We start from the raw sequence: 14,120 nt of genomic DNA on the forward strand, positions 1-14,120 counted from the left end.
CGGTTTGGGGAGCCAGGAAGAGTTGCCTACAGAAGGGAACTGTGAATGGAGCTGCTGCTACACCCAGAAAGAGAATCTTTTAAAAACGCCAGTGAAAAAGGATTAAGCAGAAGTCCCCAGGGAGTAGTGACAGAATCTTGATGTTTTCTAACATCATTGTTCTGAATTCTCATTAAAATGGTGTATGAAAACAGAAATATCGTTTGGCTCAACAGCCAGCATTAACCCTCCAGGAGCAGGAGAGAGAATTGGAGAACATGGAACTGCAGCTGTAAGTAATTGAAAGCAGACCGAAATCGGCCTTTCCAGTTTCTTTGAAAAGCCTAGATTATCTTTCCCAGATACATGCAGAGTCCAAATATTAATTTATTTACGTTCCACCTCCTTCTAAAAATGGCACGGAGGCAAGTTCAAATACCATATGTGGATACCGGCCCAACTGTGTGCATTACGGTTTACACGCTGGAGCTTGCACTCAGAGACAAGTGTGGTTAGGCAGGTCGCAGGGAAGGATCTCACTTGGACCGATGCACTAACAGAACCAGCGGTCAGGAACCATGGACAATGCAGGGGTCTGTTTTCTTCTCTTCCACAGGCCCGGGTGACGCTATAGCTCAGACCTACTTAGCTGCAAGAGCTCATTTCTCATCTATTCAAGTTTCTTTTGCAGAGGCTGTAAGCAACAGACACACTCTTAAAACCCAGCACAAAGGTTTTCTTACAAAGTCTGGCCAATGGGGATGGGGGTGGATGGGAGATGGTTTAAGGGGGGACGGGGCAGGGGCTCACTGAAGATGGGGGAGGCGATGAAAACAGAAGATGAAAATGCATTTGGGGAGACAGCCAAGCAGCAGTTATACCCTTAAGCAAGCGGCAGAAATAGAGGTTGCTTCTTTGTGGAGTGAAACCCTATTCTTCATAGGATGGCCCCGTGATTCACTGAATGTAGCTCTCCTTGAAAGCCTGTGACTTGGTGGCTGGAAACCCCCTGGACCTGTTAGTTTCGGCTCCCACGGCAAAGAGCAAATGCACATGATTTTGCAGTTGTGGGATCATCTGGTCAGAGCAGATGGCCAATCTAGATATCCTGATGCCCAAAAGGGGATTATCTTTGTCCCTGTAACCACACTATGGCCAACTCCTGATTTCTTTTTCTTCTTTATATTTTTATTTATTTATTTATTTTTCGAACTCCTGATTTCATCCTGTGTAACAGGCAAATCATCTTTCATTACCTTTTCTGATGCTCACGGAGCCATAATGCATGGAACTGATCAAACAAGATTCTCTATTAAATAAGAAGTTTCGAGATGCCTGGATCAGTTAAGTGCCTTCGGCTCAGCTCATGATCCCAGGGTCCTGGGATCAAGCCCCGCAACGGGCTCCCCGCTCAGTGGGGAGTCTGCTTCTCCCTCTCCCTCTGCCTGACACTCCCCCTGCTTGTGCTCTAACAAATAAATAAAATCTTTAAAAAAGAAAAAACAAGAAGTTTAAGGCAAAGCCTCTTCCTTAAGGAGCATATGATTAACGAACCAATGTTACTCCTAAAAAAAAAAAAGATATGATTTAAATACTTAACATCTGCAAAGAGATGGAACTGTGTGAGTAATCCAATTAACTAGTTTCCAGGGCTTTTAGCTTCCAAGATGGCCTGACTGCCACTTGTGATCATTTAATGGTGCTCTAAACTTGAGACCTGGTAATGCCAAACAGAAGCACCACTGGGCACTTGCTCATTAAGGGACAACAATAGGTTGAACACTTTGATGCATAAATAATTTAAAAGCCAGTTAAATATTAATAGGATTTCCAGATCTTTCAAAAAAAAAAAAAGAGAGAGAGGGGGAGATTTGCTACATAGAGCAAAGCTTGAAAGCTGGATTAGGAAATGCTACTTGTGAGCTAATTTTAATTAAGAGATTATGCATCAACTGGAACTCAATGATATAAGCATTTATCATAGTTTAAGAAGTCCTATTTCTCGCCTCTTCAGATACAATACAGCTGCCATTTTGGATTGGGTCTGCTTACTTGCAGTTCAGAGTCAATGGAACAAAGCCCAGGGCTGACAGGAAAAAGTGAAATCAAAGCGGCTTTTAGTCTAGAGTCCTGCCCCTCACACTCAGCACTCTATCGATAAGCCATCCCCCCAAGGGTAACTGGCAGACAATGAAGGGGCCTTAATGTAGCTTACACCAAAATCTTTGTCTAAAGGCAGCTCCTATAAACAGCCGGATAACGGCATGATTCATCCATGAGATCATTCCAGAATCTGTCTCTGTGTGGGAATATAGCTGGTGTGAGGAAAGAAACACAATTTGTGAATGTGTAATTTTCCACAACGGAAAGAGATGTTCTGGGGGAAAGTGGGTAGGGAGGAAGAGGGGGATGTCAGGGAGCATTTACGCTTCCAGGTCCCCTCTCAGAAGCTGTTCTCTATGTCACAAAACGATCAACACTCAGGAAACGGACCCAAGAGGATGACTTCATCTGAAACGCCCCCATGCCAAAAGCTAAGAAGGACATAAACAAAGACCACGTGGGTACTATTTTTTTTTTTTTAAGATTTATTTATTTATCAGGAAAACTGGGTGGCTCAGTCAGTTAAGTGTCTGCTTCGGCTCAGGTTACAATCCCAGGGTCCTGGGATCGAGTCCTGCACTGGGCTCCTTGCTCAGAGGAGAGCCTGCTTCTCCTTCTGCCTGCTGCTCCCCCTGCTTGTGTGCTCTCTCTCTAGCAAATACATATAATCTTAAAAAAAAAAAAAAAAGATTTATTTCTTTGAGAGAGCGGGGGTGGGGGGGGTAGGGAGCACACAGGGAGAGGCACAGAATCTCAGGCGGTCTCCCTGCTGAGTGCAGAGCCAACATGGGGCTTGATCTCATGACCCTGAGATCACAACCTGAGCCAAAACCAAGAGTCGGACACTCAAATGACTGAGCCACCCAGGCTCCCTGGACACTGTTATTTTAAAACATACCTCCAGAGGTACCTAGTGCTGCACTGGGAAGCCATTTCCTTTACCACATGGTCTCGGATACATCTGTAGTAAGAAAACCCTGTCACTATCATTCAGTCAGGTCTGCTTATCTGAATGGGTCCGTTCCTACACACACACATCATCAAGCTGGAATCATCCAGCGTGGTTATTTTACATAACCCTGACTCACAAGTTAACTGGGTTCACTGCTATTTCCTTCTGATCGGATCCCTATGTACAGAAATACCTACTGATGTCTGTTTCAGAAAATAAAGTGCATCTGGGCACTTGTGTCAGTCCCTGTATGCAGAGACAGTCCTGGGACTGACCCTCAATACAATGCCTGCAGTCTCTTGCTCACCAGTGGGTTGTGTTCCAAAGCTTTTGAGTTGGCCGTCTGGAACTCGGAATGCATTTTCCCACTGACGTGATGTTATAAACGGAGATCAGCCCACACTGTGCTCTTTTAGCCTATAATGTCACCAAACTAGCAACACAGTAAAGCAAGAGGTCTGGTTGTAGGAGCAACAGGTTGGAGATGTGTAGGAAAAAGTGGAGTCTCTCTCATGGTTTCCTGGTTTGACCTGAAGGCTGACCTTCGGCGGGTCAAGTCTGCATTATTTTCACCTTCCTCTCTCGACCTCCTTTTCCTTTTCAGGACCCCAGGATCATTATTCCTAAGCTGTTCCTGTCTCACAATTTCTCCCCCCTCTCCACTTCTGAACCCATAAATTGCTTTGCACCTCCTGATCCCAGGGTGATGGCACAGCAGCCCAGAAGACAGGGCTGGGGCGCAAGAGGAGGGGGCAGTGGTCTTAGGCAGAGGTGTGGATGAGCTGTTTATCAAGTGGGGTCTGCCTACTTAAAAGAGTTGGGAAACTTAGTTGCAATTTATTTTGTAAGCAAAGGGTTGCCAAGCCAAACCACAGATCCACACTAGAAAAGAGAAGGCAGTGACTCATGTGGATAGAAGGCACAAAGACTCTGTCGGCCTTGGCAAACTGCTGGTTGAGAGAAGAGGGGCTGGTTTAAGGCTGGGACTCTTCCCAGAAAATAGTATAATTTACAAGCTTAATCTGAGAAGAGTGTTTACAGCTATGGGAAGGTTTGCTCTTACAGTTATAGTGAAAGAGACGGGCAACATCTGTTCCTCTTCTCAGTGACCAGCTTCCAATAGCTTGTTTTGAAAGGTGGGATTTGGCAAAGCTTGGAACTTCCCACCAGCAAGAAAGATCAAAACAAAACAATCATCTCCTCATGTCCCATACAAGCACATGCACTAGGGGATAAGGGGGGAAAAAAAAAGACTGGAAGGAAATAGGCCAAAATGTTAATGAAGGTTTTGTTTAGGAGGTAAGGCTAAGTTTTACCTTCCTTTCATTTTCACATATATTCTAGATTTTTAAAAATAAGCATGTACCACTAAGGAGAACAATTTAAAGACCAGATAAAAGCAGATCTGAAGATGAATCCCTTGTGTCTATAGAAACACAGTGCTGGCCAACTCTTCAAAAACTGGACTGAGATTTGCTGTGTTGGGGAAGACTTAGAGCAATGAAATAGCTCTGTGACTGGACAAAAATGGAATAAAAGTGACCATTTAATGAGTACCTACTATGTATGGCCTGGCAGGGTGCTCAGAGCTTTCATATGTAATACTTCACTGCTCTCAAAACTCCAAGGCTGACATCATAGCCAGTTTTACAGATAAGTGAGCCTGGGACCAGCAAAGCTAATTAATTTGCTGGGACTGAGGATTCTGCCTGACCCCAGCTCTATCCCACCAACCTATGCTCCTTGGCTTCAGATGCCCATCAGTACCGAAGGCAGGGTTGGAGGACCGTGGTTTTCCTACCGGGACCATGAAAGATGCAGTGAAAATGAGTGGGCTTCTCATTCCCCCCAATTTTCTGGAATAACTCTGTGGTTCACAATTTTATTTATGGGCATTCTGTGTAAACTTGCATTGGAGGAATGGTTTCTTCAGCAAAAAAAAAAAAAAAAAAAAAAAAGTCTGAAAACCACAGGACTGAACAGTCTCCAAGTTCCTTCTAGCTCTAAAGGTCTATCTTTGGAGCTGAAGTGTGCTCCTTACCACTGAACTCATGTGAAACAGCATTACATGGCAAATCTTCTGTGTCATGTATCCTTTAGAGAGTTAGCCTGGGGATACTCCAAGAAGTGGCAATGCCCTCGTGTCTCGGAAGGGCTTCTACACCTTTGCAAGTGGTTTTTGCTCACTGAGTTCAGCCCACAGGCCTGCTGTTATAAATGACAACTCACCCCTGTTAACGATTAGTGGGACTCGGGGCCCAACTGCAGTTTACTTGAAAGGAGTTAACGCAGCCTGTAGCCAGTCTTCGATCTAGGCATGCAAATAAATCCCAACATCTTCCCAACACGTGCACCTGATCAGACATGAGCATGCTGGGTCCCAGAAAAGGCTGGACGGCGAGGACTAGACCATACACCAATGTGTGAAGGTGTGAGTGGGTGGTGGGAAGGACCAAGGCAAGAGCTTCACTTCACCCAACATGAAAAGGGTACCAGTGACAAAATGAAGCTCCCCACTGCCCCCTGGGAAAGCCAACCCCTTCTAACTATGCAAAAGTCAATTCAAAAATATCCCTTGCTTTAAACAAAAGCAGTATACGTGAAAGGAAAATCACATCTTGATCAAGGGCTAGAAAGCCAAGCCAGCTGAAAGCCAGGAAACTCTGATGGTGCTTGGGCAGACCAGGTGTGACATCAGCAAAAGGCCCTTTGCATTCCTGGGTTTAATAACCAGGGTGTTCGTATGTGCAAGCAACTCGAGGAGTACAGCACGAGTGATCCATTGTGTTCGTGAAGCTAACATGTCGGGGAGTCACCTGGCTGGGTAGGTCAGGTGAGGGAACCTAGTTGGGGCTTACACCTGCATCTAGGTTCAGCCTGACACCCCCTTTAGTCACTGTAGGCTTAGCTGCTTTCATTGTGGCCATAACCATTATTTGCAGAGAAGCAGGGTACAGAGGTCCATGACTGATCATCCTTATTGGCACTTTCCAGGGCCCTCCTCCTGACTGTGCATCCAGCGCTGGCATTCCTATCAAGATGCCCACAGGGATGGGGTGCCAGGCTGAGGACCCCAGAGAGCACCTGGTTCTACTGAAGCAGACAGTCTGGCCATCATTTTTGGAGGCAATGATATAGTCATAAAATTAGCCATTCTCAAAAGTCTAGAGACACATCCTCAGAAATACTGTTTGTACTCACTTATTCAACAAATACAGCGTCTACTATGCACACTGCAGTGCGAGCAATGCCTTGAGAACTAAGACAATATACACCCTAAGGAGAGTTAAGGACAAATTACAGAGACGTTAAAATATATTCGTTAAGTGCTAGGACAGTACCATGGAACACGAGTGGCCTCTTAGTAGGGCCTTGAGGGTGGCCTGAGAAAGGGCCCTGGAGGAGAGGTCTGAGTTCCATCAGTAAGAAGTTCCAGTGGGATGAGGGGCAAGAACAGTCTTTCAAACTCTGCACCAAGTATAAAAGCCCCAGAGGCAAGGAGAACCTGTCACGGAGCTGGGCATCCTGCTAAGGCCAGCAAGAGAGGCCATGAAAAGAAGATGGGTCCGAGAGGAGAACTGAGGCCAGAGCCCAAGGCCCTGTCTCTGTGCTCACTAGTCTAGAAAACCACGAAAGAGGCTTTCAGCAGGGGTCATAACCTAGAGTCGCAAAAACCACAAGCAACCTGAGTGCGAGGGTTCCCGCATATCTGACTTCGGTCCTGTTTTCCCGAACTCAACACGAGTCCCAGCTGATGGCTGCGGTCAGGAGCCAGCAGCGGCACTGGCAAGAACCGAGGGGGCCAGGAAGGGGATGAGGCATGCCAGCAGCACCAGTCTCGGGCCCAGGGCTGGGAGGTTGTGGGGCTGGGGGTGCTGCTTTTGCCTGGGGTTTGGAGATGTATGGAGTCTGATGAGACATTGTCTTTTCAATAAAATTGAAAAAAAAAAAAAAAACCCAGTAAAATGAAAGTGCAACAAAGACCTCTTCAGATAAGAGAAAGCTTGAAGCAATGGATCCATACTAAAGAAATAGTAAAGGAAGAACAAGTTCTTTAAGATGAAACCAAAAGCTATCCGCTGGAAAATTTAGAAGTATGGGGAAGAATGAACGCTGGAATGAGTATTTGGGTAAATGCAAGGTCTATCTTTTTGTTCCTTTTTGCCATTTCCCTCTATTTCTTTACAAACTACACACCTGTTTGAAAACACTAAGAGTTCCTTCTTTCAGGGAAGCATGTTTGTGGGGGGGAGGGGCGCAGAGTAAGGGACCCTTACTTCCTGAGGGTTCCCTCCTGGGACTGATGCCCAGTTAAGGCCTGGAGTCCTTTGGTGGCCTGCGCAGGTTCAGTTTGGGGACAGGTGGATTCTCCAGTGGGCCATTTATGGCAGAGACGGCAGAGACAGGCCCACAGTACCAGGGAAGGCCCAACACTACCTTTCCCAGACACCCGGAAGCCACCTACGTTGTGCCGAGCAGAAGCCCTCATGTGGAGGCTGGAGGCGGAGGTAACACGGAGTGGAGCTGGGGGTCAGAGCTTCTGGCAAGTGTGGGGTGGAGGCACCCACAGCAGTCTTTCTACAGAAGCAGCCCAGAGTGCGGCTGCATGTTTGTCCCAGCTGCACTGGGTCACTCCTGGGTGTCTATACTGCTTTCTCTGTCTTTCCTGGACATTCTGTGGACCACCCCAAGTCCACTGCCTCCCCCCAACAGTCAGGGAGGATCCTGTTGTCTGAGTGCTTCCCACCCTGCACTCCACCCTCCGTGCCCACCAGAGCCACAGCAAGACTCGGAATTCCTAGACTGGAAGAGCAGGAACAAAGGGCAGTTACTAGAAGCATCTTGTTTTATCTAACAGACGATTTCTTGAAGTGTTGCATGAAAGCAAACTCTGGAGATCAAATGATATTTTAAGAAAGAAAAGAGCTCATTAAGTAAGCAAGAAAGCCTTTTATTTTAAAAAACAGCCCTGTCACCAATCCTTTTGTGAAGTGAAGACATGTCTGGCGCTAATTTAACTACTTAGCACACTTTCTCAAAGAGCAGCATTTTCCGCGCATGATGTAAAGACAAGAGGAAGACGCTTACCAGTCCCTAAGTCACTTCCCGGTGGTGTCTGTGGGGTGACCTGGCCGTGACTGGGTGGGTACTGGGGAGACCTGAGCAAGCAGTCCTTCAGGATCATGAACCAGGGCGTCTGCACCACACTGACACCCACATCATGAGACCCCCCTCCCCACTCTCTGGAGACCCGCCTATTCTAGAGCCAACACGCACTCCGATGAGGGGAATTATACAGATTATTTTCACCCAAGACTCCACCCAAAGATGCCTGGGGTTTGCTCTCGGAGCAGCCAGGCTGCAGTGTGAACTGGCAAACTCCAAAGCCTTCAAAAGGTCACCACCCAGCACTGAGCCCAGTGGGTCCCCAGGAGGTGGCCCTCCTAGGGCACATATGCAGAGCTCCACCAACACCCAGATACGCACCGGCCACCCTGCGTCCCACCGGGCACTGGCCCCAAGCCAGCAGGTGGGGCCCCAGGGCAGGACGGTGAAAAGAATACACTCAGGGGGCGCCTGGGTGGCGCAGTCGTTAGGTGTCTGCCTTTGGCTCAGGGTGTGATCCTGGTGTTCTGGGATTGGGCCCCATATCAGGTTCCTCTGCTGGGAGCCTGCTTCTTCCTCTCCCACTCCCCCTGCTTGCGTTCCCTCTCTCGCTGGCTGCCTGTCTCTGTCAAATAAATAAAATCTAATAAAAAGAAAAATACACTCAGCTCTCAGATGTGCGTCCGTGCTTTGCGAACCGCTCCTGGGGGGTCTGTCTGCCCCAAAGCAGAGAACAAGCCCCTCACAGAGCCTGCGGTCCGCCTGCCCCCCTCCCTCCGCCACCACTGCCACACCAGTTTCTGCCCCAAACTCGTATCTGCAAACTGAGAATCCCAGAACCCGCCTCATGAGCTTCTGGCGAAGATGAAACGAGCGAATGCGTAAAAGCCCTTAGCACGGCGCCTGGCATACTACAAGCATTCTTCATGCTTCAGCTTGCGTTCCTGCCATTATCGTGTTCACACAGATTGGGCCTACCTAATCAGCGAATCCTAAGGAGACAGGCTCTTTTTCTCCAAGTATCTTTATCTGTGAGTCAAGGCAGGAAAAAACAGTTTGAAGAGTGCGGTACTCGCTAAATAACCAGGCCAGTCTGCTTCAAGCAGGAGCTCTAGAAATCCCTGTGAATGATTCTACTGTCAGCTTGGAAGTATAAACCTGACAGCAGGCAAAATGACCCCAAACCCTGCACGTCAACTCTGGGGTGATCCAGCCCACACCGGAAGACCATGTACCAAAGGAAACTGCAAAGTCACCAGACCTGTGCTTTTTTAAAAAAAATTTTCAAATTTTAAAAATTTGAATGGAGAATCATTCAGATAGGACTCTAGAAGCAGCTGATCGGTGGATGGAAAGTGTGAACAACATGCCTCATTCATAAACTCCTCGTTCAAACACTTAACAGCTTCCACATTAGCAAAATTGACAAGGATGAGAACAGAGTGTGCAGGATCTTTAGAGTCTAGTCAAACCTCCACACTGTACGAACTGAGACCTGGGGCAGGCTGAGTGATGGGCCTGTGGCAGTGACATCCCAGGACCTGGTGTCCCAGGACAGCTCCATTCTGTCTCTACCCCTCCCCTCACTACCTAGGGCAAACTGCTCCTGTGCGGGTCAGCAAAGGGAGTCCCGCTGGGATGGTGCTTTACCCAGCTCTCCCAGCATGCCATGCAGTACAGAGAATCCCCACCCCACCCCCAAGAAGTACACAAGGGGCCAGACCATCTTCTATATCCTCAGAAGTCAATGGTGAGGCTGGAATATCCTTCTCCACTTCTCCAAGACCTCACACTTCCACGTCTTGATGAAGAGCTGCTGTCTCTGGGGAGCCCTCCCTGATCCCTCTGTCTGAATTCCCTGAGCACCTTCCTCTGTGCTCCAGCGGCCCACTGCTGAGCACTCACTTCATTGTCCGCTCTTGTGTCTGATGGTCAGTGTCTTTACTAGCCTTTACTAGACACTAGCCAGTGCCTTTACTTGCTTGTGTCTCCTACCCTTAGAGGGTAATGAGCAAAGAGACATTTTCTTGCTCACCATTGTATCCCTACTGCTTAGAACAGTGACTGCCACATACTAGGTTTATCAAACCTCGGTTCTGTGGAGTGAATGAGTGAATCCTGCTATGTGGTATAGCCTGAATTTCTACCCAGGAAGCAGGCAGGGGTGGCAGTATACTTGGAAGCGGATGGAGACTTACACAGCAAACTCTTTGGCTTTCAATACCAATTGTAGATTCAATATAAATGTGAGCGTTGATAAAGATCTGGGGGCAGTTAAAGTACTCCATAGCACCTCTTTGGGGCTCCCCAGTTGTGCTGGGTTGGTTGTTTACAAGCCTAGCTTCCTGGCTCAATAATAAGCTCCTGGAGAGTGGGTCTTACTCATCTCTATACCTTCCCAGCCTCCATCAAGGCCTTGGACCCACAGGGCAGAAGAAATGCATGAGTAAGTGAACGAATAAAACCTCTCCTGAGACTGGCCTGTCTGCTTTGGTCAACTGATGTCAGGAGCCAAAGCAAGTGCTCAGCTCAGTTTAAACCAAGAACAAAGCTTTGGGGTCAGGGTGGGAGGCAGGGCCAGCCAAGACGTGAGCGCCAGACCTGAGATGCCCCAGCGCAGCATGAGAAGCCAGAAAACAGAGCCGGAAAGAGATAAGGCCATCCTGATAGATGCTTTCCTTGTAGAAGAGGTTCAAGTACACACTGGATGAACTTCTGAGTTTCCTGTTTTTAAAACTTCCTTATGATGAAGCTGGATCTGGACATCATCCCTTTTAGCAGGGGGGGTTTACACTTGTCTAGAATAATCAGGCGCCTGTGGCTCAGTCCACGTGCATAAGCACAACAGAAAAATGGCGACCAGAAACCACAAAGTCAGCGGGCTAAGGTGGCTGGAGTACTGGGCTCTGGAGCTGCTGGTTCTGCTGGCTGTCCACCCCTGTGCCCAAGGGGCCCCAGCTATGAAGCAGGGAGGCCAGGCCACATCATCTCTGAAATCCTTTCCACCCCGGCAATTCTAGGATTTGTGTCCCAGTCACACCAAGAACTCCAGCAGAAAGGTATTAGTTAATACAGGTATGAAATAAAGTACCATAAAATACGTACGTATATAATTTACCAGTATAAATACTTTCATTATTTGAGCATAACGATTTCCCAATACTTAGTAAAAATAATCCTAATTTTAAGTGGCAGTTATTCATTAATAGGATGTCTGCTCATCAAAAAATTTACAAAGCAGAACTGCTTCTCCATCCTGCTGCTAAATTACAATGTTTGCAATGGTGTTCCTAGTTTCTTGAGTTCTCAAGCAGAATATGCTACAGAAACAGGCATGTTCTTTTCTCTGTCAGGCATTACAATGGACCTGGTGTTTTTTTGTCATAGAAAATTAACCTTACTGCACCTTGGTTTCCTCATTTGTAAGTCTGAAGGAGTAGAGTTTATTCATGTCAAAAATGTACGAGGTTATGCCCTGAGATCCCCCACACGCACTCTGCTGCCTCCTCTGGGGCCCCCAGCAGAACAGCTGAATGAGCCGCCACCCTGTGACGCCTCCCCTCTAACACACGGGGCCCTCCCAGCAGGAGTCAAGAAGACCCAGGCAGTGACGCATGCCCCTCTCCCAGCAACCCTGGCGGCCAGCTAGCATTTCCTCCAGGTGTCAAAGATGGGGAGGGCCATGTATTTCTAGTAAGGGTATCAAACAGGATAGTCTGGGTGATCTCTTCCTGGGTAGTTTAAGTTAAAACGTGTTCCCACGAGTTTTGTATAAAATGCAGTTATCTTCAAAGTTAACGACACAGGCAGTAACTTTGCGATCCCCATCCCACAGAGGAACAAGCAGAGGCTCACAGAGGCAAGTGATTTGCCCAAGCAGAAAACTACAAGTCTCCCAAGTTCTCCTCATTGATCCCCACGATGCGTTTACTTGAGAAACTTGGGGTCCTTGACAAGTTGGCCCCATCTGCCTCTGTGCGAGGTGCCGTGCTGGACCTCGCATAGTCAGTCGCCCTGTGAGTCTTAGTTCACCTCTGTAAGGCAGTTATCACAAAAGCTCCATTTCACAGACGGTTTTCTGTGAATAAGGAACTTGTTTTGCCTGTTTGGCCACAGTGAGTCACGGAAAGTCCTAGAGCCAGACAGACTTGGGTTCAAATTCCCATTCTGGCCAAAGTTGATATTTGAGACCATAACTCCTGGGGATCAGGGGTCCTATCTATAAATGGGGATAAGTACTTGGGTACCATGGTGAGGTATCCCAAAACTTGGAAAGAAGAGCACCATTCTAGAATGAAACAAACACAAACAGTTTTAAGAGCGCAGAGAAGTCAGATTATGTTAAAGAAACCGAATGAGTTCTCAGTCAGGAAGACTTGGCAGTCATCTGACTGAACATCTTCAGCCTTAATTAAAAGTGGTAATTAATCGTATGTGAAATTTTAACATGTCTCCCCCTCTTGGTTTTAAGTTTCAGGAGACAGGAACCAGGCCCATCTTTCACTATCTTTATCCCAGCACCTAGTCACATAGGAAGCACTCAATAAATAAATGGACCATGGCCAAAGGAAGACTACATCAATCGAAAGGTTTGCAAAGGAAGCCCAGAAAAACAGAAAAGTAAGGCCAACCCCACAGTGACCATCCCAGCTGGCCAGGAGAGGACATACTTTCACACAGCCTTCCACGGCTGAGTCAGATCTCCCTGGAAATGTGCTCACAGGCTGGTCACACTGAAATAATCCGGGCCCTGCAGCGATTACCTGTGTAAGACTAACGGACGGGCCTTCTGGGTCACGCAGAGGTCTGCAAGCTGGTACCACTGAAGGTCCGCAGGGAATAAGCCTGCTTTCAGGGGCAGCCGAACCTGGGACCACAACAGCGTGGTAAGGCCAAGCAAGCCTCCTCATGAGGTCTCTTGCAGGCAGCTCTGCGACCACCCAGGTGATCCTGGAACCCCTGACCTGAAGGGTTTGCTGTTACCTTTTCAAGAACACCTACTTTGCAAGGTGGTTGTAAGGATGCAGGGAGTGAAAAGGACCAGCATAAAGCACGTGCTCAATCAATGGTAAGATTACGGCTACTCTTTCGGCACACATCTAATAAATGACTGAGTCAGAATTCCATGACGAAGAAGTGCTCCTTTCTGTCCCGTGAAGCTTACGGTGTATAGTACAAATAAGGACCGTGGCGAGTTGAACGGGCGCAAGTCTGACAGGTCTCTGGTGCGGTGGGAAAGCCATGGTGAACAGGAAGGACCGGGGAGAGCTCGTGGAACACAGTGGAAGATGAACACATGGTGAATCAGCACCAGGGACCACACTGCCCTCCCATGGGGCAGTGGTCATGAGTGGGTAGTGTGTCGTCGTCACAGTGTCTAGGCGGCAATTCCAGCATTTCATTTGTAAAGGCCGGAGCCAATATCCCACAAGATTCCTACTTGGTGAGCTGTCCGACCCTAAACACCAGCAGCTCCCTGACGACAATGCAGGGACAGGTAAGGGGCAAGGTTGTCAAGACTTGGAGGAGATAAGCACAGAGCTCGGCACGGGGAATGAGGGGTGCAGAGCCTCACTTACCTACTTTCTTCAGAGCAAAAGGAGGGGCTCGTTGAGCTAGAGGAGTAAGCGTTCCTTTGACCTGTGGCGAATCACATAGATCGGTTCCTGGTACCATTTTGCTTTGATATTTGCTCCAGCTTGCTGGTCAGTTTCCAGCCCCAAGCCCAAGATGCAAAGAGGCAGCACGTTCACATGGTTTGTCTTGAATCCTTTCTTCACCTACCTTTCTCCAAAAGTCGACATGGCCCTGAGGAATGGGGTGGGTCCCCGGATTGCTCTTGCTTTACCGTATTGAAGAGGTGACAAACACAGCAAAGACACACACGCACGCACACAAAATAACAAGAAAGCTTTCTGGCTGAAAAGAAAGTGGAGCTTGCTTTCTTTCAAATTTACAAGTACTGAATTTGCAGTGTCAA

The 14,120-nt window shown here is 47.8% G+C and overlaps 1 protein-coding gene across 1 annotated transcript in view; it reads right to left on the bottom strand.

The window, feature by feature from the left end:
• CABLES1 (Cdk5 and Abl enzyme substrate 1) overlaps positions 1 to 14,120 on the bottom strand; it is a 120,754-nt gene that overhangs the window by 28,665 nt on the left and 77,969 nt on the right. The window lies entirely within an intron of this gene.

This window comes from Ursus maritimus, unplaced genomic scaffold (genome assembly GCF_017311325.1).
Source record: "Ursus maritimus isolate PB19 unplaced genomic scaffold, ASM1731132v1 scaffold_18, whole genome shotgun sequence".
NCBI classification, from domain to species: domain Eukaryota; kingdom Metazoa; phylum Chordata; class Mammalia; order Carnivora; family Ursidae; genus Ursus; species Ursus maritimus.